This window comes from Carcharodon carcharias, chromosome 2, assembly GCF_017639515.1.
Source record: "Carcharodon carcharias isolate sCarCar2 chromosome 2, sCarCar2.pri, whole genome shotgun sequence".
NCBI lineage: Eukaryota > Metazoa > Chordata > Chondrichthyes > Lamniformes > Lamnidae > Carcharodon > Carcharodon carcharias.
Genome location: NC_054468.1, coordinates 143,830,801 through 143,853,108, shown reverse-complemented (window position 1 = coordinate 143,853,108; position 22,308 = coordinate 143,830,801). Strand labels below are relative to the sequence as shown.

Sequence of the window (22,308 nt, the reverse complement as noted above, 5' to 3'; positions counted from 1 at the left end):
GATTCTCTCTCTCCTGTCGCCTCATTCTCTCTCTCTCCTGTCGCCTCTCATTCTCTCTCTCTCTCTCCTGTCGCCTCTCATTCTCTCTCTCTCTCCTGTCGCCTCTCATTCTCTCTCTCTCTCCTGTAGCTTCTCATTCTCTCTCTCATGTCGCCTCTCATTCTCTCTCTCTCTCTCTCTCCTGTCGCCTCTCATTCTCTCTCTCTCTCTCTCTCTCCTGTCACCTCTCATTCTCTCTCTCTCTCTCTCCTGTCGCCTCTCATTCTCTATCTCTCTATCCTTTCGCCTCTCGTTCTCTCTCTCTCTTTATCCTGTCGGCTCTCATTCTCTCTCTCTCTCTCTCCTGTCGCCTCTCATTCTCTCTCTCTCTCTCTCCTGTCGCCTCTCATTCTCTCTCTCTCCTGTCGCCTCTCATTCTCTCTCTCTCCTGTCGCCTCTCATTCTCTCTCTCCTGTCGCCTCTCATTCATTCTCTCTCTCTCCTGTCGCCTCTCATTCATTCTCTCTCTCTCCTGTCACCTCTCATTCATTCTCTCTCTCTCCTGTCGCCTCTCTTTCATTCTCTCTCTCTCCTGTCACCTCTCATTCTCTCTCTCTCCTGTCGCCTCTCATTCTCTCTCTCTCCTGTCGCCTCGCATTCTCTCTCTCTCCTGTCGCCTCGCATTCTCTCTCTCTCTCTCTCCTGTCGCCTCTCATTCTCTCTCTCTCTCTCCTGTCGCCTCTCATTCTCTCTCTCCCTCCTGTCGCCTCTCATTCTCTCTCTCTCTCCTGTCTCCTCTCATTCTCTCTCTCTCCTGTCGCCTCTCATTCTCTCTCTCTCCTGTCGCCTCTCATTCTCTCTCTCTCCTGTAGCCTCTCATTCTCTCTCTCTCCTGTCGCCCCTCATTCTCTCTCTCTCCTGTCGCCTCTCATTCTCTCTCTCTCTCCTGTCGCCTCTCATTCTCTCTCTCTCCTGTCGCCTCTCATTCTCTCTCTCTCCTGTCGCCTCTCATTCTCTCTTTCTCCTGTCGCTTCTCATTCTCTCTCTCTGCTGTCGCCTCTCATTCTCTCTCTCTCTCTCCTGACGCCTCTCATTCTCTCTCTCTCTCCTGTCGCCTCACATTCTCTCGCTCTTTCTCTCTCCTGTCGCCTCTCATTCTCTCTCTCATTTCGCCTCTCATTCTCTCTCTCTCTCTCTCTCCTGTCGCCTCACATTCTCTCTCTCTCCTGTCGCCTCTCATTCTCTCTCTCTCTCTCTCTCTCTCTCCTGTCACCTCTCATTCTATCTCCTGTCGCCTGTCATTCTCTCTCTCTCCTATCGCCTCTCATTCTCTCTCGCTATCTCTCCTGTCGTCTCTATTCTCTCTCTCTCCTGTAGCCTTCATTCTCTCTCTCTCCTGTCGCCTCTCATTCTCTCTCTCTCCTCTTGCCTCTCATTCTCTCTCTCTCCTGTCGCCCCTCATTCTCTCTCTCTCCTGTCGCCTCTGATTCTCTCTCTCCTGTCGCCTCATTCTCTCTCTCTCCTGTCGCCTCTCATTCTCTCTCTCTCCAGTCGCCTCTCATTCTCTCTCTCTCTCTCCTGTCGCCTCTCATTCTCTCTCTCTCTCCTGTCGCTTCTCATTCTCTCTCTCTCATGTCGCCTCTCATTCTCTCTCTCTCTCTCTCTCCTGTCGCCTCTCATTCTCTCTCTCTCGCTCTCTCTCTTGTCACCTCTCATTCTCTCTCTCTCTCTCTCCTGTCGCCTCTCATTCTCTCTCTCTATCTTGTCGCCTCTCGTTCTCTCTCTCTCTTTATCCTGTCGCCTCTCATTCTCTCTCTCTCTCTCTCTCCTGTCGCCTCTCATTCTCTCTCTCTCTCTCTCCTGTCGCCTCTCATTCTCTCTCTCTCCTGTCGCCTCTCATTCTCTCTCTCTCCTGTCGCCTCTCATTCTCTCTCTCTCCTGTCGCCTCTCATTCTCTCTCTCTCCTGTCGCCTCTCATTCTCTCTCTCTCCTGTCGCCTCTCATTCTCTCTCTCCTGTCGCCTCTCATTCATTCTCTCTCTCTCCTGTCGCCTCTCATTCATTCTCTCTCTCTCCTGTCGCCTCTCATTCATTCTCTCTCTCTCTCCTGTCGCCTCTCATTCATTCTCTCTCTCTCCTGTCGCCTCTCATTCATTCTCTCTCTCTCCTGTCGCCTCTCATTCTCTCTCTCTCCTGTCGCCTCTCATTCTCTCTCTCTCCTTCGCCTCTCATTCTCTCTCGCACTCTCTCCTGTCGTCTCTATTCTCTCACTCTCCTGTCGCCTCTCATTCTCTCTCTCTCCTCTCGCCTCACATTCTCTCTCTCTCTCCTGTCGCCTCTCATTCTCCCTCTCTTTGTCCTGTCGCCTCTCATTCTCTCTCCTGTCGCCTGTCATTCTCTCTCTCTCCTATCGCCTCTCATTCTCTCTCGCTATCTCTCCTGTCGTCTCTATTCTCTCTCTCTCCTGTAGCCTTCATTCTCTCTCTCTTCTGTCGCCTCTCATTCTCTCTCTCTCCTGTTGCCTCTCATTCTCTCTCTCTCCTGTCGCCCCTCATTCTCTCTCTCTCCTGTCGTCTCTGGTTCTCTCTCTCTCCTGTTGCCTCTCATTCTCTCTCTCTCCTGTCGCCTCTCATTCTCTCTCTCTCCTGTCGCCTCTCATTCTCTCTCTCTCCTGTCGCCTCTCATTCTCTCTCTCTCCTGTCGCCTCTCATTCTCTCTCTCGCTCTCCTGTCGCCTCTCATTCTCTCTCTCTCTCTCTCCTGTCGCCTCACATTCTCTCTCTCTCTCTCTCCTGTCGCTTCTCATTCTCTCTCTCTCCTGTCGCCTCTCATTCTCTCTCTCTCTCCTGTCGCCTCTCATTCTCTCTCTCTCCTGTCGCCTCTCATTCTCTCTCTTGCTCTCCTGTCGCCTCTCATTCTCTCTCTCTCTCTCTCCTGTCGCCTCACATTCTCTCTCTCTCCTGTCGCTTCTCATTCTCTCTCTCTCCTGTCGCCTCTCATTCTCACTCTCTCCTGTCGCCTCTCATTCTCTCTCTCTCCTGTCGCCTCTCATTCTCTCTCTCTCCCTCCTGTCGCCTCTCATTCACTCTCCCTCCTGTCGCCTCTCATTCTCTCTCTCTCCTGTCGACTCTCATTCTCTCTCTCTCCAGTCGACTCTCATTCTCTCTCTCTCCAGTCGACTCTCATTCTCTCTCTCTCCTGTCGACTCTCATTCTCTCTCTCTCCTTTCGACTCTCATTCTCTCTCTCTCCTGTCACCTCTCATTCTCTCTCTCCTGTCGCCTCTCATTCTCTCTCTCTCTCTCCTGTCGCCTCTCATTCTCTCTCTCTCTCTCCTGTCGACTCTTATTCTCTCCCTCTCCTGTCGACTCTCATTCTCTCTCTCTCTCCTGTCGCCTCTCATTCTCTCTCTCTCCTGTCGCCTCTCATTCTCTCTCTCTCCTGTCGCCTCTCATTCTCTCTCTCTCCTGTCGCCTCTCATTCTCTCTCTCTCCTGTCACCTCTCATTCTCTCTCTCTCCTGTCGCCTCTCATTCTCTCTCTCTCTTATCGCCTCTCATTCTCTCTCGCTATCTCTCCTGTCGTCTCTATTCTCTCTCTCTCTTGTCGCCTTCATTCTCTCTCTCTCCTGTCGCCTCTCATTCTCTCTCTTTCTCTCTCGTCAGTCTCTCTCTCTCGTCTGTCTCTCTCTCACGTCTATCTCTCTCTCCCCCTCTGTGTGTGTCTCTCCCTCTGTCTCTCATTCTCTCTCCCTCTGTCTCTCTCCCTCTCTCCCTCTCACTCTCCCTCTCCCTCTCTCTCCCTCTGCCTCTATCTCTCCCTCTCTCCCTCTGTCTCTTTCCCTCGCTCCCTCTGTCTCTCTGTGTCTCTCTCACTCTGTATCTCTCACTCTCACTCTGTCTCTCACTGTGTCTCTGTCTCTCTCTGACTCTCTCTCTCTGCCTCTGTGTCTGCTTCTCTTCTCTCTCTCCCTCTCTCTCTCTGCTGTCGTCCCCATCTCTCACTCTCTCCCCCCTCTCGTGCGTGTCTCTCCTGTCGCCCCTCATTCTCTCTCCTGTTGCCTCTCATTCTCTCTTTCTCCTGTCGCCTCTCATTCTCTCTCTCTCTTGTTGCCTCTCATTCTCTCTCTCTCCTGTCGCCTCTCATTCTCTCTCTCTCCTTTCGCATCTCATTCTCTCTCTCTCCTTTCGCATCTCATTCTCTCTCGCTCTCTCTCCTGTCGTCTCTATTCTCTCTCTCTCCTGTCTACTCTCATTCTCTCTGTCTCCTGTCGCCTCTCATTCTCTCTCTCTCTCTCTCTCTCCTGTCGCCTCTCATTCTCTCTCTCTCTCTCTCTCCTGTCGCCTCTCATTCTCTCTCTCTCTCCTGTCGTCTCTATTCTCTCTCTCTCTCATGTCGCCTCTCATTCTCTCTCTCTCGTGTCGCCTCTCATTCTCTCTCTCTCGTGTCGCCTCTCATTCTCTCTCTCTCGTGTCGCCTGTCATTCTCTCTCTCTCTTATCGCCTCTTATTCTCTCTCGCTATCTCTCCTGTCATCTCAATTCTCTCTCTCTCCTGTCGCCTTCATTCTCTCTCTCTCCTGTCGCTTCTCATTCTCTCTCTTTCTCTCTCGTCAGTCTCTCTCTCTCGTCTGTCTCTCTCTCTCGTCTATCTCTCTCTCTCTCTCTCCCCCTCTGTGTGTGTCTCTCCCTCTGTCTCTCATTCTCTCTCCCTCTCTCCCTCTCTCCCTCTCACTCTCCCTCTCTCTCCCTCTGTCTCTATCTCTCCCTCTCTCCCTCTGTCTCTTTCCCTCGCTCCCTCTGTCTCTCTGTGTCTCTCTCACTCTGTATCTCTCACTCTCACTCTGTCTCTCACTGTGTCTCTGTCTCTCTCTGACTCTCTCTGCCTCTGTGTCTGCTTCTCTCTCTCTCTCTTCCTCTCTCTCTCTGCTGTCGTCCCCATCTCTCACTCTCTCCCCCCTCTCGTGTGTGTCTTTCCTGTCGCCCCTCATTCTCTCTCTCTCCTGTCGCCTCTCATTCTCTCTTTCTCCTGTCGCCTCTCATTCTCTCTCTCTCCTGTCGCCTCTCATTCTCTCTCTCTCCTGTCGCCTCTCATTCTCTCTCTCTCCTGTCGCCTCTCATTCTCTCTCTCTCCTGTCGCCTCTCATTCTCTCTCTCTCCTGTCGCCTCTCATTCTCTCTCTCTCCTTTCGCATCTCATTCTCTCTCGCTCTCTCTCCTGTCGTCTCTATTCTCTCTCTCTCCTGTCTACTCTCATTCTCTCTGTCTCCTGTCGCCTCTCATTCTCTCTCTCTCTCTCTCTCTCTCTCTCCTGTCGCCTCTCATTCTCTCTCTCTCTCTCTCTCCTGTCGCCTCTCATTCTCTCTCTCTCTCTCCTGTCGTCTCTATTCTCTCTCTCTCTCGTGTCGCCTCTCATTCTCTCTCTCTCGTGTCGCCTCTCATTCTCTCTCTCTCGTGTCGCCTCTCATTCTCTCTCTTTCATGTCGCCTCTCATTCTCTCTCTCTCTCTCTCCTGTCACCTCTCATTCTCTCGCTCCTGTCAGCCCTCTCCCTCTACACACACTCTCTCTTGACTCGCTCTCTCGTCTCTCGCTCTCTCGTCTCTCGCTCTCTCGTCTCTCGCTCTCTCGTCTCTCCCTCTCTCGTCTCTGGCTCTCTCGTCTCTCCCTCTCTCGTCTCTGGCTCTCTCGTCTCTCCCTCTCTCGTCTCTGGCTCTCTCGTCTCTCCCTCTCTCGTCTCTGGCTCTCTCGTCTTGGCTCTCTCTCTCGTCTCGCCTCTCTCTCTCATGGCGGCTCTCTCATCTCTCTTCTGTCGCCCCTCGCTCTATCTCTGGTCTCTCGTCTCTCTCTCCCTCTCGTCTCTCACACTCTCCCGTCTCTCTCTCCCTCTCGTCTCTCTCTCTCCCTCTCGTCTCTCTCACTCCGTCTCGTCTCTCTCCCTCTCGTCTCTCTCTCCCTCTCGTCTCTCTCTCCCTCTCGTCTCTCTCCCCCTCTCTCTCTCTCCCTCTGTGTGTGTCTCTCTCTCTCCCTCTGTGTGTGTCTCCCTCTCTCCCTCCTGTGTGTGTCTCTCTCTCTCTCCCTCTGTGTGTGTCTTTCTCTCTCTCTCCCTGTCTCTCTCTCCCTCTCTCTCCCTCTCTCTCTCTCCCTCTGTCTCTCTCACTCGTCTCTCTGTGTCTCTCTCTCTTTCTCTGTCTCTCTCTTTCTCTGTCTCTCTCTCACTCTGTCTCTCTCACTCTGTCTCTCTCACTCTGTCTCTCTCACTCTGTCTCTGTCTCTCTCTCTCTGACTCTCTCTTTCTGCCTCTCTCTCTCTCTGCCTCTGTGTCTGTCTCTCTCTCTCTCTCTTTGCCTCTGTGTCTGTCTCTCTCTCTCTCTCTCTCTCCTGTCGACCCATCTCTCACTCTCTCCTCCCTCTCGTGTGTGTCTCTCTCCTGTAGCCTCTCATTCTCTCTCTCTCCCGTCGCCTCTCATTCTCTCTCTCTCCCGTCGCCTCTCATTCTCTCTCTCTCCCGTTGCCTCTCATTCTCACTCTCTCTCCCGTTGCCTCTCATTCTCTCTCTCTCCCGTCGCCTCTCATTCTCTCTCTCCCGTCGCCTCTCATTCTCTCTCTCTCCCATTGCCTCTCATTCTCTCTCTCCCGTTGCCTCTCATTCTCTCTCTCTCCCGTCGCCTCTCATTATCTCTCCCGTCGCCTCTCATTCTGTCTCTCTCCTGTCGCCTCTCATTCTGCCTCTCTCCTGTCGCCTCTCATTCTGTCTCTCTCCTGTCGCCTCTCATTCTCTCACTCTCCTGTCGCCTCTCATTCTCTCTCTCTCCTGTCAGTTCTCATTCTCTCTCTCTCCTTTCGCATCTCATTCTCTCTCGCTCTCTCTCCTGTCGCCTCTCATTCTCTCTCCTGTCGCCTCTCATTCTCTCTCCTGTCGCCTCTCATTCTCTCTCCTGTCGCCTCTCATTCTCTCTCCTGTCGCCTCTCATTCTCTCTCTCTCCTGTTGCCTCTCATTCTCTCACTCTCCTGTCGCCTCTCATTCTCTCACTCTCCTGTCGCCTCTCATTCTCTCACTCTCCTGTCGCCTCTCATTCTCTCTCTCTCCTGTCACCTCTCATTCTCTCTCTCTCCTTTCGCATCTCATTCTCTCTCGCTCTCTCTCCTGTCGTCTCTATTCTCTCTCTCTCCTGTCGACTCTCATTCTCTCTCTCTCCTGTCGACTCTCATTCTCTCTCTCTCCTGTCGCCTCTCATTCTCTCTCTCTCTCTCCTGTCGCCTCTCATTCTCTCTCTCTCTCTCCTGTCGCCTCTCATTCTCTCTCTCTCTCTCTCCTGTCACCTCTCATTCTCTCTCTCTCCTGTCGCCTCTCATTCTCTCTCTCCTTTCACCTGTCGCCTCTGATTCTCTCTCTTTCCTGTCGCCTCTGATTCTCTCTCTTTCCTGTCGCCTCTGATTCTCTCTCTTTCCTGCCGCCTCTGATTCTCTCCCTTTCCTGTCGCCTCTCATTCTCTCTCTTTCCTGTCGCCTTTCATTCTCTCTCTTTCCTGTCGCCTTTCATTCTCTCTCTTTCCTGATGCCTCTCATTCTCTCTCTTTCCTGTCGCCTCTCATACTCTCTCTCTTGACCCCCCCCTCATTCTCTCTCTCTCTTGACCCCCCCCTCATTCTCTCTCTCTCCTGTCGCCTCTCATTCTCTCTCTCTCCTGTCGCCTCTCATTCTCTCTCTCTCCTGTCGCCTCTCATTCTCTCTCTCTCTCTCTCTCTCTCTCCTGTCGCCTCTCATTCTCTCTCTCTCTCTCTCTCCTGTCGCCTCTCATTCTCTCTCTCTCCTGTCGCCTCTCATTCTCTCTCTCTCCTGTCACCTCTCATTCTCTCTCTCCTGTCGCCTCTCATTCTCTCTCCTGTCGCCTGTCATTCTCTCTCTCTCTTATCGCCTCTCATTCTCTCTCGCTATCTCTCCTGTCGTCTCTATTCTCTCTCTCTCCTGTCGCCTTCATTCTCTCTCTCTCCTGTCGCCTCTCATTCTCTCTCTTTCTCTCTCGTCAGTCTCTCTCTCTCGTCTGTCTCTCTCTCTCGTCTATCTCTCTCTCCCCCTCTGTGTGTGTCTCTCCCTCTGTCTCTCATTCTCTCTCCCTCTGTCTCTCTCCCTCTCTCCCTCTCACTCTCCCTCTCTCTCCCTCTGTCTCTATCTCTCCCTCTCTCCCTCTGTCTCTTTCCCTCGCTCCCTCTGTCTCTCTGTGTCTCTCTCACTCTGTATCTCTCACTCTCACTCTGTCTCTCACTGTGTCTCCGTCTCTCTCTGACTCTCTCTCTCTGCCTCTGTGTCTGCTTCTCTTCTCTCTCTCCCTCTCTCTCTCTGCTGTCGTCCCCATCTCTCACTCTCTCCCCCCTCTCGTGTGTGTCTCTCCTGTCGCCCCTCATTCTCTCTCTCTCCTGTCGCCTCTCATTCTCTCTTTCTCCTGTCGCCTCTCATTCTCTCTCTCTCCTGTCGCCTCTCATTCTCTCTCTCTCCTGTCGCCTCTCATTCTCTCTCTCTCCTTTCGCATCTCATTCTCTCTCTCTCCTTTCGCATCTCATTCTCTCTTTCTCCTTTCGCATCTCATTCTCTCTCGCTCTCTCTCCTGTCGTCTCTATTCTCTCTCTCTCCTGTCTACTCTCATTCTCTCTGTCTCCTGTCGCCTCTCATTCTCTCTCTCTCTCTCCTGTCGCCTCACATTCTCTCTCTCTCTCTCTCTCTCTCCTGTCGCCTCTCATTCTCTCTCTCTCTCTCCTGTCGTCTCTATTCTCTCTCTCTCTCCTGTCGCCTCTCATTCTCTCTCCTGTCACCTCTCATTCTCTCTCTCTCCTGTCGCCACTCATTCTGTCTCTCTCTCCTGTCGCCTCTCATTCTGTCTCTCCTGTCGCCTCTCATTCTGTCTCTCCTGTCGCCTCTCATTCTGTCTCTCTCCTGTCGCCTCTCCTCTCTCTCTCTCCTGTCGCCTCTCCTTCTCTCTCTCTCTCTCTCTCTCCTGTCGCCTCTCATTCTCTCTCTCTCTCTCCTGTCGCCTCTCATTCTCTCTCTCTCCTGTCGCCTCTCATTCTCTCTCTCTCCTTTCGCATCTCATTCTCTCTCTCTCCTTTCGCATCTCATTCTCTCTCGCTCTCTCTCCTGTCGTCTCTATTCTCTCTCTCTCCTGTCTACTCTCATTCTCTCTGTCTCCTGTCGCCTCTCATTCTCTCTCTCTCTCTCCTGTCGCCTCTCATTCTCTCTCTCTCTCTCTCTCTCTCTCCTGTCGCCTCTCATTCTCTCTCTCTCTCTCCTGTCGTCTCTATTCTCTCTCTCTCTCCTGTCGCCTCTCATTCTCTCTCCTGTCACCTCTCATTCTCTCTCTCTCCTGTCGCCACTCATTCTGTCTCTCTCTCCTGTCGCCTCTCATTCTGTCTCTCTCCTGTCGCCTCTCATTCTGTCTCTCTCCTGTCGCCTCTCCTCTCTCTCTCTCCTGTCGCCTCTCCTTCTCTCTCTCTCTCTCTCTCCTGTCGCCTCTCATTCTCTCCCTCTCTCTCCCGTCGCCTCTCATTCTCTCTCTCTCCTGTCGCCTCTCATTCTCTCTCTCTCCTGTCGCCTCTCATTCTCTCTCTCTCCTGTCGCCTCTCATTCTCTCTCTCTCTCCTGTCGCCTGTCATTCTCTCTCCTGTCGCCTGTCATTCTCTCTCTCTCTTATCGCCTCTTATTCTCTCTCGCTATCTCTCCTGTCATCTCTATTCTCTCTCTCTCCTGTCGCCTTCATTCTCTCTCTCTCCTGTCGCCTCTCATTCTCTCTCTTTCTCTCTCATCAGTCTCTCTCTCTCGTCTGTCTCTCTCTCTCGTCTATCTCTCTCTCTCTCTCCCCCTCTGTGTGTGTCTCTCCCTCTGTCTCTCATTCTCTCTTCCTCTCTCCCTCTCACTCTCCCTCTCTCTCCCTCTGTCTCTATCTCTCCCTCTCTCCCTCTGTCTCTTTCCCTCGCTCCCTCTGTCTCTCTGTGTCTCTCTCACTCTGTATCTCTCACTCTCACTCTGTCTCTCACTGTGTCTCTGTCTCTCTCTGACTCTCTCTGCCTCTGTGTCTGCTTCTCTCTCTCTCTCTCCCTCTCTCTCTCTGCTGTCGTCCCCATCTCTCACTCTCTCCCCCCTCTCGTGTGTGTCTCTCCTGTCGCCCCTCATTCTCTCTCTCTCCTGTCGCCTCTCATTCTCTCTTTCTCCTGTCGCCTCTCATTCTCTCTCTCTCCTGTCGCCTCTCATTCTCTCTCTCTCCTGTCGCCTCTCATTCTCTCTCCTTTCGCATCTCATTCTCTCTTTCTCCTTTCGCATCTCATTCTCTCTCGCTCTCTCTCCTGTCGTCTCTATTCTCTCTCTCTCCTGTCTACTCTCATTCTCTCTGTCTCCTGTCGCCTCTCATTCTCTCTCTCTCTCTCTCTCCTGTCGCCTCTCATTCTCTCTCTCTCTCTCTCTCCTGTTCCCTCTCATTCTCTCTCTCTCTCTCCTGTCGTCTCTATTCTCTCTCTCTCTCGTGTCGTCTCTATTCTCTCTCTCTCTCGTGTCGCCTCTCATTCTCTCTCTCTCGTGTCGCCTCTCATTCTCTCTCTCTCGTGTCGCCTCTCATTCTCTCTCTCTCGTGTCGCCTCTCATTCTCTCTCATGTCGCCTCTCATTCTCTCTCTCTCTCTCTCCTGTCGCCTCTCATTCTCTCTCTCTCCTGTCGCCTCTCATTCTCTCGGTCCTGTCAGCCCTCTCCCTCTACACACACTCTCTCTTGACTCGCTCTCTCGTCTCTCGCTCTCTCGTCTCTCGCTCTCTCATCTCTCCCTCTCTCGTCTCTGGCTCTCTCGTCTCTCCCTCTCTCTTCTCTGGCTCTCTCGTCTCTCCCTCTCTCGTCTCTGGCTCTCTCGTCTCGGCTCTCTCTCTCGTCTCGCCTCTCTCTCTCGTGGCGGCTCTCTCATCTCTCTTCTGTCGCCCCTCGCTCTATCTCTGGTCTCTCGTCTCTCTCTCCCTCTCGTCTCTCACACTCTCCCGTCTCTCTCTCCCTCTCGTCTCTCTCTCTCCCTCTCGTCTCTCTCTCTCCGTCTCGTCTCTCTCCCTCTCGTCTCTCTCTCCCTCTCGTCTCTCTCTCCCTCTCGTCTCTCTCTCCCTCTCGTCTCTCTCCCCCTCTCATCTCTCTCTCCCCCTCTCTCTCTCTCCCTCTGTGTGTGTCTCTCTCTCCCTCCTGTGTGTGTCTCCCTCTCTCCCTCCTGTGTGTGTCTCTCTCTCTCTCCCTCTGTGTGTGTCTTTCTCTCTCTCTCCCTGTCTCTCTCTCCCTCTCTCTCCCTCTCTCTCTCTCCCTCTGTCTCTCTCATTCGTCTCTCTGTGTCTCTCTCTCTTTCTCTGTCTCTCTCTTTCTCTGTCTCTCTCTTTCTCTGTCTCTCTCTTTCTCTGTCTCTCTCACTCTGTCTCTCTCACTCTGTCTCTCACTCTGTCTCTCTCACTCTGTCTCTCACTCTGTCTCTCTCACTCTGTCTCTCTCACTCTGTCTCTCTCACTCTGTCTCTCTCACTCTGTCTCTCTCACTCTGTCTCCCTCACTCTGTCTCCCTCACTCTGTCTCTCTCACTCTGTCTCTCTCACTCTGTCTCTCTCACTCTGTCTCTCTCACTCTGTCTCTCTCACTCTGTCTCTCTCACTCTGTCTCTCTCACTCTGTCTCTCTCACTCTGTCTCTGTCTCTCTCTCTCTGACTCTCTCACTCTCTCTCTGTCTCTCTCTCTCTGACTCTCTCTTTCTGCCTCTCTCTCTCTCTCTGCCTCTGTGTCTGTCTCTCTCTCTCTCTCCTGTCGTCCCCATCTCTCACTCTCTCCCCCCTCTCGTGTGTGTCTCTCTCCTGTAGCCTCTCATTCTCTCTCTCTCCCATCGCCTCTCAGTCTCTCTCTCTCCCGTCGCCTCTCATTCTCTCTCTCCGTTGCCTCTCATTCTCTCTCTCTCTCCCGTTGCCTCTCATTCTCTCTCTCTCCCGTCGCCTCTCATTCTCTCTCTCTCCCGTCGACTCTCATTCTCTCTCTCTCCCATTGCCTCTCATTCTCTCTCTCTCTCTCCCGTTGCCTCTCATTCTCTCTCTCTCCCATCGCCTCTCATTATCTCTCCCGTCGCCTCTCACTCTGTCTCTCTCACTCTGTCTCTCTCACTCTGTCTCTCTCACTCTGTCTCTCTCACTCTGTCTCTCTCTCTCTCTCTCTGTCTCTCTCTCTCTGACTCTCTCTTTCTGCCTCTCTCTCTCTCTCTGCCTCTGTGTCTGTCTCTCTCTCTCTCTCTCTGCCTCTGTGTCTGTCTCTCTCTCTCTCTCTCTCCTGTCGTCCCCATCTCTCACTCTCTCCCCCCTCTCGTGTGTGTCTCTCTCCTGTAGCCTCTCATTCTCTCTCTCTCCCGTCGCCTCTCATTCTCTCTCTCTCCTGTCGCCTCTCATTCTCTCTCTCTCCCGTTGCCTCTCATTCTCTCTCTCTCTCCCGTTGCCTCTCATTCTCTCTCTCTCCCGTCGCCTCTCATTCTCTCTCTCCCGTCGCCTCTCATTCTCTCTCTCTCCCATTGCCTCTCATTCTCTCTCTCCCGTTGCCTCTCATTCTCTCTCTCTCCCGTCGCCTCTCATTATCTCTCCCGTCGCCTCTCATTCTGTCTCTCTCCTGTCGCCTCTCACTCTCTCTCTCTCCCGTCGCCTCTCATTCTCTCTCTCTCCCGTCGCCTCTCATTCTCTCTCTCTCCCGTCGCCTCGCATTCTCTCTCTCTCCCGTCGCCTCTCATTCTCTCTCTCTCCCGTCGCCTCTCTCTCTCTCTCTCCCTCTCTCTCCTGTCACCCGTCTCCACACTCGCTCTCTTCTCTCGCTCTCTTGTCTCTCGCCCTCTCTTCTCTCGCTCTCTCTCTTCTCTCGCTCTTCTCTCGCTCCCTCTCGTCTCTCGCTCCCTCTCGTCTCTCGCTCCCTCTCGTCTCTCGATCTCTCGTCTCTCGCTCTCTCGTCTCTCGCTCTCGTCTCCCTCTCTCTCTCTCGCTCTCGTCTCAGATCTCTCTCGTCTCGGCTCTCTCTCTCTCGTCTCAGCTCTCTCTCCTCTCTCTTTCCTGTCAACCCTCTCTCTATCTGAGGTCTCTAGTCTCTCTCTCTCTCTCTCTCTCTCTGTCTCGTCTCTCTCTCCCTCTGTCTCTCTCTCCCTCTGTCTCTCTCTCCCCCATGACCCTCTTCCTCTCTTCTCTCTCTCCCTCTCGTCTCTCTCTCCCTCTCGTCTCTCTCTCCCTCTCGTCTCTCTCTCCCTCTCGTCTCTCTCTCCCTCTCGTCTCTCTCTCCCTCTCGTCTCTCTCTCCCTCTCGTCTCTCTCCCCCTCTCGTCTCTATCTCTCTCTCGTCTCTATCTCTCTCTCGTCTCTATCTCTCTCTCGTCTCTCTCTCTCTCCCTCTCGTCTCTCTCTCTCTCCCTCTCATCTCTCTCTCTCTCCCTCTCATCTATCTCTCTCTCCCTCTCGTCTCTCTCCCTCTCGTCTCTCTCCCTCTGTCTCTCTCTCCCTCTCGTCTCTCTCTCCCTCTCGTCTCTCTCTCCCTCTCGTCTCTCTCCCCCTCTCGTCTCTCTCCCCCTCTCGTCTCTATCTCTCTCTCGTCTCTATCTCTCTCTCGTCTCTATCTCTCTCTCGTCTCTATCTCTCTCTCGTCTCTATCTCTCTCTCGTCTCTATCTCTCCCTCTCGTCTCTCTCTCTCTCCCTCTCATCTCTCTCTCTCTCCCTCTCGTCTATCTCTCTCTCCCTCTCGTCTCTCTCCCTCTGTCTCTCTCTCCCTCTCTCTCCCTCTGTCTGTCTCTCTCTCTCTCCCTCTCTGTGTGTGTCTCTCTCTCTCCCTCTGTCTGTCTGTCTCTCTCTCCCTCTGTCTGTCTGCTCTCTCTCCCTCTGTCTGTCTGCTCTCTCTCCCTCTGTCTGTCTGTCTCTCTCTCCCTCTGTCTGTCTGTCTCTCTCTCCCTCTGTCTGTCTCTCTCTCCCTCTCCCTCTGTCTGTCTCTCTCTCCCTCTCCCTCTGTCTGTCTCTCTCTCCCTCTCCCTCTGTCTGTCTCTCTCTCCCTCTCCCTCCCTCTGTCTCTCTCTCCCTCTCCCTCCCTCTGTCTCTCTCTCCCTCTCCCTCCCTCTGTCTCTCTCTCTCTCTCCCTCTGTCTCTCTCTCTCTCCCTCTGTCTCTCTCTCTCTCTCTCTCCCTCTCTCTCTCTCTCACCCTCTGTCTCACTCTCTTCCACTGTCTGTCTGTCTCTCTCTCTCTCCCTCTGTCTGTCTGTCTGTCTCTCTCTCTCTCCCTCTGTCTGTCTGTCTCTCTCTCTCTCTCTTCCTCTGTCTCTCTCTCTCTTTCTCTCTCTCTCTCTTCCTCTGTCTCTCTCTCTTCCTCTGTCTGTCTCTCTCTTCCTCTGTCTGTCTCTCTCTCCCTCTGTCTCCCTCTCTCTCTCTCTCTCTCCCTCTCTCTCTCTCTCTCTTCCACTGTCTGTCTCTCTCTCTCTTCCTCTGTCTGTCTGTCTGTCTCTCTCTCTCTCTCTTCCTCTGTCTGTCTCTCTTTCTCTCTCTCTCGCTTCCTCTGTCTCTCTCTCTCTCTTCCTCTGTCTGTCTCTCTCTCTCTCTGTCTCTGTCTCTCTCTCTCTCTCTCCCCATCTCTCACTCTCTCCCCCTCTCGTGTGTGTCTCTCTCCTGTCGCCTCTCATTCTCTCTCTCTCCTGTCGCCTCTCATTCTCTCTCTCTCTCTCCTGTCGCCTCTCATTCTCTCTCTCTCTCTCCTGTCACCTCTCATTCTCTCGCTCCTGTCAGCCCTCTCCCTCTACACACACTCTCTCTTGACTCGCTCTCTCGTCTCTCGCTCTCTCGTCTCTCGCTCTCTCGTCTCTCGCTCTCTCGTCTCTCCCTCTCTCGTCTCTGGCTCTCTCGTCTCTCCCTCTCTCGTCTCTGGCTCTCTCGTCTCTCCCTCTCTCGTCTCTGGCTCTCTCGTCTCTCCCTCTCTCGTCTCTGGCTCTCTCGTCTTGGCTCTCTCTCTCGTCTCGCCTCTCTCTCTCATGGCGGCTCTCTCATCTCTCTTCTGTCGCCCCTCGCTCTATCTCTGGTCTCTCGTCTCTCTCTCCCTCTCGTCTCTCACACTCTCCCGTCTCTCTCTCCCTCTCGTCTCTCTCTCTCCCTCTCGTCTCTCTCACTCCGTCTCGTCTCTCTCCCTCTCGTCTCTCTCTCCCTCTCGTCTCTCTCTCCCTCTCGTCTCTCTCCCCCTCTCTCTCTCTCCCTCTGTGTGTGTCTCTCTCTCTCCCTCTGTGTGTGTCTCCCTCTCTCCCTCCTGTGTGTGTCTCTCTCTCTCTCCCTCTGTGTGTGTCTTTCTCTCTCTCTCCCTGTCTCTCTCTCCCTCTCTCTCCCTCTCTCTCTCTCCCTCTGTCTCTCTCACTCGTCTCTCTGTGTCTCTCTCTCTTTCTCTGTCTCTCTCTTTCTCTGTCTCTCTCTCACTCTGTCTCTCTCACTCTGTCTCTCTCACTCTGTCTCTCTCACTCTGTCTCTGTCTCTCTCTCTCTGACTCTCTCTTTCTGCCTCTCTCTCTCTCTGCCTCTGTGTCTGTCTCTCTCTCTCTCTCTTTGCCTCTGTGTCTGTCTCTCTCTCTCTCTCTCTCTCCTGTCGACCCATCTCTCACTCTCTCCTCCCTCTCGTGTGTGTCTCTCTCCTGTAGCCTCTCATTCTCTCTCTCTCCCGTCGCCTCTCATTCTCTCTCTCTCCCGTCGCCTCTCATTCTCTCTCTCTCCAGTTGCCTCTCATTCTCACTCTCTCTCCCGTTGCCTCTCATTCTCTCTCTCTCCCGTCGCCTCTCATTCTCTCTCTCCCGTCGCCTCTCATTCTCTCTCTCTCCCATTGCCTCTCATTCTCTCTCTCCCGTTGCCTCTCATTCTCTCTCTCTCCCGTCGCCTCTCATTATCTCTCCCGTCGCCTCTCATTCTGTCTCTCTCCTGTCGCCTCTCATTCTGCCTCTCTCCTGTCGCCTCTCACTCTGTCTCTCTCCTGTCGCCTCTCATTCTCTCACTCTCCTGTCGCCTCTCATTCTCTCTCTCTCCTGTCAGTTCTCATTCTCTCTCTCTCCTTTCGCATCTCATTCTCTCTCGCTCTCTCTCCTGTCGCCTCTCATTCTCTCTCCTGTCGCCTCTCATTCTCTCTCCTGTCGCCTCTCATTCTCTCTCCTGTCGCCTCTCATTCTCTCTCCTGTCGCCTCTCATTCTCTCTCCTGTCGCCTCTCATTCTCTCTCTCTCCTGTTGCCTCTCATTCTCTCACTCTCCTGTCGCCTCTCATTCTCTCACTCTCCTGTCGCCTCTCATTCTCTCACTCTCCTGTCGCCTCTCATTCTCTCTCTCTCCTGTCACCTCTCATTCTCTCTCTCTCCTTTCGCATCTCATTCTCTCTCGCTCTCTCTCCTGTCGTCTCTATTCTCTCTCTCTCCTGTCGACTCTCATTCTCTCTCTCTCCTGTCGACTCTCATTCTCTCTCTCTCCTGTCGCCTCTCATTCTCTCTCTCTCTCTCCTGTCGCCTCTCATTCTCTCTCTCTCTCTCCTGTCGCCTCTCATTCTCTCTCTCTCTCTCTCCTGTCACCTCTCATTCTCTCTCTCTCCTGTCGCCTCTCATTCTCTCTCTCCTTTCACCTGTCGCCTCTGATTCTCTCTCTTTCCTGTCGCCTCTGATTCTCTCTCTTTCCTGTCGCCTCTGATTCTCTCTCTTTCCTGCCGCCTCTGATTCTCTCCCTTTCCTGTCGCCTCTCATTCTCTCTCTTTCCTGTCGCCTTTCATTCTCTCTCTTTCCTGTCGCCTTTCATTCTCTCTCTTTCCTGATGCCTCTCATTCTCTCTCTTTCCTGTCGCCTCTCATACTCTCTCTCTTGACCCCCCCCTCATTCTCTCTCTCTCTTGACCCCCCCCTCATTCTCTCTCTCTCCTGTCGCCTCTCATTCTCTCTCTCTCCTGTCGCCTCTCATTCTCTCTCTCTCCTGTCGCCTCTCATTCTCTCTCTCTCTCTCTCTCTCTCTCCTGTCGCCTCTCATTCTCTCTCTCTCTCTCTCTCCTGTCGCCTCTCATTCTCTCTCTCTCCTGTCACCTCTCATTCTCTCTCTCTCCTGTCACCTCTCATTCTCTCTCTCCTGTCGCCTCTCATTCTCTCTCCTGTCGCCTGTCATTCTCTCTCTCTCTTATCGCCTCTCATTCTCTCTCGCTATCTCTCCTGTCGTCTCTATTCTCTCTCTCTCCTGTCGCCTTCATTCTCTCTCTCTCCTGTCGCCTCTCATTCTCTCTCTTTCTCTCTCGTCAGTCTCTCTCTCTCGTCTGTCTCTCTCTCTCGTCTATCTCTCTCTCCCCCTCTGTGTGTGTCTCTCCCTCTGTCTCTCATTCTCTCTCCCTCTGTCTCTCTCCCTCTCTCCCTCTCACTCTCCCTCTCTCTCCCTCTGTCTCTATCTCTCCCTCTCTCCCTCTGTCTCTTTCCCTCGCTCCCTCTGTCTCTCTGTGTCTCTCTCACTCTGTATCTCTCACTCTCACTCTGTCTCTCACTGTGTCTCCGTCTCTCTCTGACTCTCTCTCTCTGCCTCTGTGTCTGCTTCTCTTCTCTCTCTCCCTCTCTCTCTCTGCTGTCGTCCCCATCTCTCACTCTCTCCCCCCTCTCGTGTGTGTCTCTCCTGTCGCCCCTCATTCTCTCTCTCTCCTGTCGCCTCTCATTCTCTCTTTCTCCTGTCGCCTCTCATTCTCTCTCTCTCCTGTCGCCTCTCATTCTCTCTCTCTCCTGTCGCCTCTCATTCTCTCTCTCTCCTTTCGCATCTCATTCTCTCTTTCTCCTTTCGCATCTCATTCTCTCTCGCTCTCTCTCCTGTCGTCTCTATTCTCTCTCTCTCCTGTCTACTCTCATTCTCTCTGTCTCCTGTCGCCTCTCATTCTCTCTCTCTCTCTCCTGTCGCCTCACATTCTCTCTCTCTCTCTCTCTCTCTCCTGTCGCCTCTCATTCTCTCTCTCTCTCTCCTGTCGTCTCTATTCTCTCTCTCTCTCCTGTCGCCTCTCATTCTCTCTCCTGTCACCTCTCATTCTCTCTCTCTCCTGTCGCCACTCATTCTGTCTCTCTCTCCTGTCGCCTCTCATTCTGTCTCTCCTGTCGCCTCTCATTCTGTCTCTCCTGTCGCCTCTCATTCTGTCTCTCTCCTGTCGCCTCTCCTCTCTCTCTCTCCTGTCGCCTCTCCTTCTCTCTCTCTCTCTCTCTCTCCTGTCGCCTCTCATTCTCTCTCTCTCTCTCCTGTCGCCTCTCATTCTCTCTCTCTCCTGTCGCCTCTCATTCTCTCTCTCTCCTTTCGCATCTCATTCTCTCTCTCTCCTTTCGCATCTCATTCTCTCTCGCTCTCTCTCCTGTCGTCTCTATTCTCTCTCTCTCCTGTCTACTCTCATTCTCTCTGTCTCCTGTCGCCTCTCATTCTCTCTCTCTCTCTCCTGTCGCCTCTCATTCTCTCTCTCTCTCTCTCTCTCTCTCCTGTCGCCTCTCATTCTCTCTCTCTCTCTCCTGTCGTCTCTATTCTCTCTCTCTCTCCTGTCGCCTCTCATTCTCTCTCCTGTCACCTCTCATTCTCTCTCTCTCCTGTCGCCACTCATTCTGTCTCTCTCTCCTGTCGCCTCTCATTCTGTCTCTCTCCTGTCGCCTCTCATTCTGTCTCTCTCCTGTCGCCTCTCCTCTCTCTCTCTCCTGTCGCCTCTCCTTCTCTCTCTCTCTCTCTCTCCTGTCGCCTCTCATTCTCTCCCTCTCTCTCCCGTCGCCTCTCATTCTCTCTCTCTCCTGTCGCCTCTCATTCTCTCTCTCTCCTGTCGCCTCTCATTCTCTCTCTCTCCTGTCGCCTCTCATTCTCTCTCTCTCTCCTGTCGCCTGTCATTCTCTCTCCTGTCGCCTGTCATTCTCTCTCTCTCTTATCGCCTCTTATTCTCTCTCGCTATCTCTCCTGTCATCTCTATTCTCTCTCTCTCCTGTCGCCTTCATTCTCTCTCTCTCCTGTCGCCTCTCATTCTCTCTCTTTCTCTCTCATCAGTCTCTCTCTCTCGTCTGTCTCTCTCTCTCGTCTATCTCTCTCTCTCTCTCCCCCTCTGTGTGTGTCTCTCCCTCTGTCTCTCATTCTCTCTTCCTCTCTCCCTCTCACTCTCCCTCTCTCTCCCTCTGTCTCTATCTCTCCCTCTCTCCCTCTGTCTCTTTCCCTCGCTCCCTCTGTCTCTCTGTGTCTCTCTCACTCTGTATCTCTCACTCTCACTCTGTCTCTCACTGTGTCTCTGTCTCTCTCTGACTCTCTCTGCCTCTGTGTCTGCTTCTCTCTCTCTCTCTCCCTCTCTCTCTCTGCTGTCGTCCCCATCTCTCACTCTCTCCCCCCCTCTCGTGTGTGTCTCTCCTGTCGCCCCTCATTCTCTCTCTCTCCTGTCGCCTCTCATTCTCTCTTTCTCCTGTCGCCTCTCATTCTCTCTCTCTCCTGTCGCCTCTCATTCTCTCTCTCTCCTGTCGCCTCTCATTCTCTCTCCTTTCGCATCTCATTCTCTCTTTCTCCTTTCGCATCTCATTCTCTCTCGCTCTCTCTCCTGTCGTCTCTATTCTCTCTCTCTCCTGTCTACTCTCATTCTCTCTGTCTCCTGTCGCCTCTCATTCTCTCTCTCTCTCTCTCTCCTGTCGCCTCTCATTCTCTCTCTCTCTCTCTCTCCTGTTCCCTCTCATTCTCTCTCTCTCTCTCCTGTCGTCTCTATTCTCTCTCTCTCTCGTGTCGTCTCTATTCTCTCTCTCTCTCGTGTCGCCTCTCATTCTCTCTCTCTCGTGTCGCCTCTCATTCTCTCTCTCTCGTGTCGCCTCTCATTCTCTCTCTCTCGTGTCGCCTCTCATTCTCTCTCATGTCGCCTCTCATTCTCTCTCTCTCTCTCTCCTGTCGCCTCTCATTCTCTCTCTCTCCTGTCGCCTCTCATTCTCTCGGTCCTGTCAGCCCTCTCCCTCTACACACACTCTCTCTTGACTCGCTCTCTCGTCTCTCGCTCTCTCGTCTCTCGCTCTCTCATCTCTCCCTCTCTCGTCTCTGGCTCTCTCGTCTCTCCCTCTCTCTTCTCTGGCTCTCTCGTCTCTCCCTCTCTCGTCTCTGGCTCTCTCGTCTCGGCTCTCTCTCTCGTCTCGCCTCTCTCTCTCGTGGCGGCTCTCTCATCTCTCTTCTGTCGCCCCTCGCTCTATCTCTGGTCTCTCGTCTCTCTCTCCCTCTCGTCTCTCTCTCCCTCTCGTCTCTCACACTCTCCCGTCTCTCTCTCCCTCTCGTCTCTCTCTCTCCCTCTCGTCTCTCTCTCTCCGTCTCGTCTCTCTCCCTCTCGTCTCTCTCTCCCTCTCGTCTCTCTCTCCCTCTCGTCTCTCTCTCCCTCTCGTCTCTCTCCCCCTCTCATCTCTCTCTCCCCCTCTCTCTCTCTCCCTCTGTGTGTGTCTCTCTCTCCCTCTGTGTGTGTCTCCCTCTCTCCCTCCTGTGTGTGTCTCTCTCTCTCTCCCTCTGTGTGTGTCTTTCTCTCTCTCTCCCTGTCTCTCTCTCCCTCTCTCTCCCTCTCTCTCTCTCCCTCTGTCTCTCTCATTCGTCTCTCTGTGTCTCTCTCTCTTTCTCTGTCTCTCTCTTTCTCTGTCTCTCTCTTTCTCTGTCTCTCTCTTTCTCTGTCTCTCTCACTCTGTCTCTCTCACTCTGTCTCTCACTCTGTCTCTCTCACTCTGTCTCTCTCACTCTGTCTCTCTCACTCTGTCTCTCTCACTCTGTCTCCCTCACTCTGTCTCCCTCACTCTGTCTCCCTCACTCTGTCTCCCTCACTCTGTCTCTCTCACTCTGTCTCTCTCTCACTCTGTCTCTCTCTCACTTTGTCTCTCTCTCACTTTGTCTCTCTCACTCGGTCTCTCTCACTCTGTCTCTGTCTCTCTCTCTCTGACTCTCTCACTCTCTCTCTGTCTCTCTCTCTCTGACTCTCTCTTTCTGCCTCTCTCTCTCTCTCTGCCTCTGTGTCTGTCTCTCTCTCTCTCTCCTGTCGTCCCCATCTCTCACTCTCTCCCCCCTCTCGTGTGTGTCTCTCTCCTGTAGCCTCTCATTCTCTCTCTCTCCCATCGCCTCTCATTCTCTCTCTCTCCCGTCGCCTCTCATTCTCTCTCTCCGTTGCCTCTCATTCTCTCTCTCTCTCCCGTTGCCTCTCATTCTCTCTCTCTCCCGTCGCCTCTCATTCTCTCTCTCTCCCGTCGACTCTCATTCTCTCTCTCTCCCATTGCCTCTCATTCTCTCTCTCTCTCTCCCGTTGCCTCTCATTCTCTCTCTCTCCCATCGCCTCTCATTATCTCTCCCGTCGCCTCTCACTCTGTCTCTCTCACTCTGTCTCTCTCACTCTGTCTCTCTCACTCTGTCTCTCTCACTCTGTCTCTCTCTCTCTCTCTCTGTCTCTCTCTCTCTGACTCTCTCTTTCTGCCTCTCTCTCTCTCTCTGCCTCTGTGTCTGTCTCTCTCTCTCTCTCTCTGCCTCTGTGTCTGTCTCTCTCTCTCTCTCTCTCCTGTCGTCCCCATCTCTCACTCTCTCCCCCCTCTCGTGTGTGTCTCTCTCCTGTAGCCTCTCATTCTCTCTCTCTCCCGTCGCCTCTCATTCTCTCTCTCTCCTGTCGCCTCTCATTCTCTCTCTCTCCCGTTGCCTCTCATTCTCTCTCTCTCTCCCGTTGCCTCTCATTCTCTCTCTCTCCCGTCGCCTCTCATTCTCTCTCTCCCGTCGCCTCTCATTCTCTCTCTCTCCCATTGCCTCTCATTCTCTCTCTCCCGTTGCCTCTCATTCTCTCTCTCTCCCGTCGCCTCTCATTATCTCTCCCGTCGCCTCTCATTCTGTCTCTCTCCTGTCGCCTCTCACTCTCTCTCTCTCCCGTCGCCTCTCATTCTCTCTCTCTCCCGTCGCCTCTCATTCTCTCTCTCTCCCGTCGCCTCGCATTCTCTCTCTCTCCCGTCGCCTCTCATTCTCTCTCTCTCCCGTCGCCTCTCTCTCTCTCTCTCCCTCTCTCTCCTGTCACCCGTCTCCACACTCGCTCTCTTCTCTCGCTCTCTTGTCTCTCGCCCTCTCTTCTCTCGCTCTCTCTCTTCTCTCGCTCTTCTCTCGCTCCCTCTCGTCTCTCGCTCCCTCTCGTCTCTCGCTCCCTCTCGTCTCTCGATCTCTCGTTTCTCGCTCTCTCGTCTCTCGCTCTCGTCTCCCTCTCTCTCTCTCGCTCTCGTCTCAGATCTCTCTCGTCTCGGCTCTCTCTCTCTCGTCTCAGCTCTCTCTCCTCTCTCTTTCCTGTCAACCCTCTCTCTATCTGAGGTCTCTAGTCTCTCTCTCTCT

At 53.4% G+C, this 22,308-nt stretch overlaps 1 protein-coding gene across 3 annotated transcripts in view; it reads left to right on the top strand.

Annotated features, from left to right (window-relative positions):
• Positions 1-22,308, top strand: part of cep43 (centrosomal protein 43) — a 251,093-nt gene that overhangs the window by 198,266 nt on the left and 30,519 nt on the right. The window lies entirely within an intron of this gene.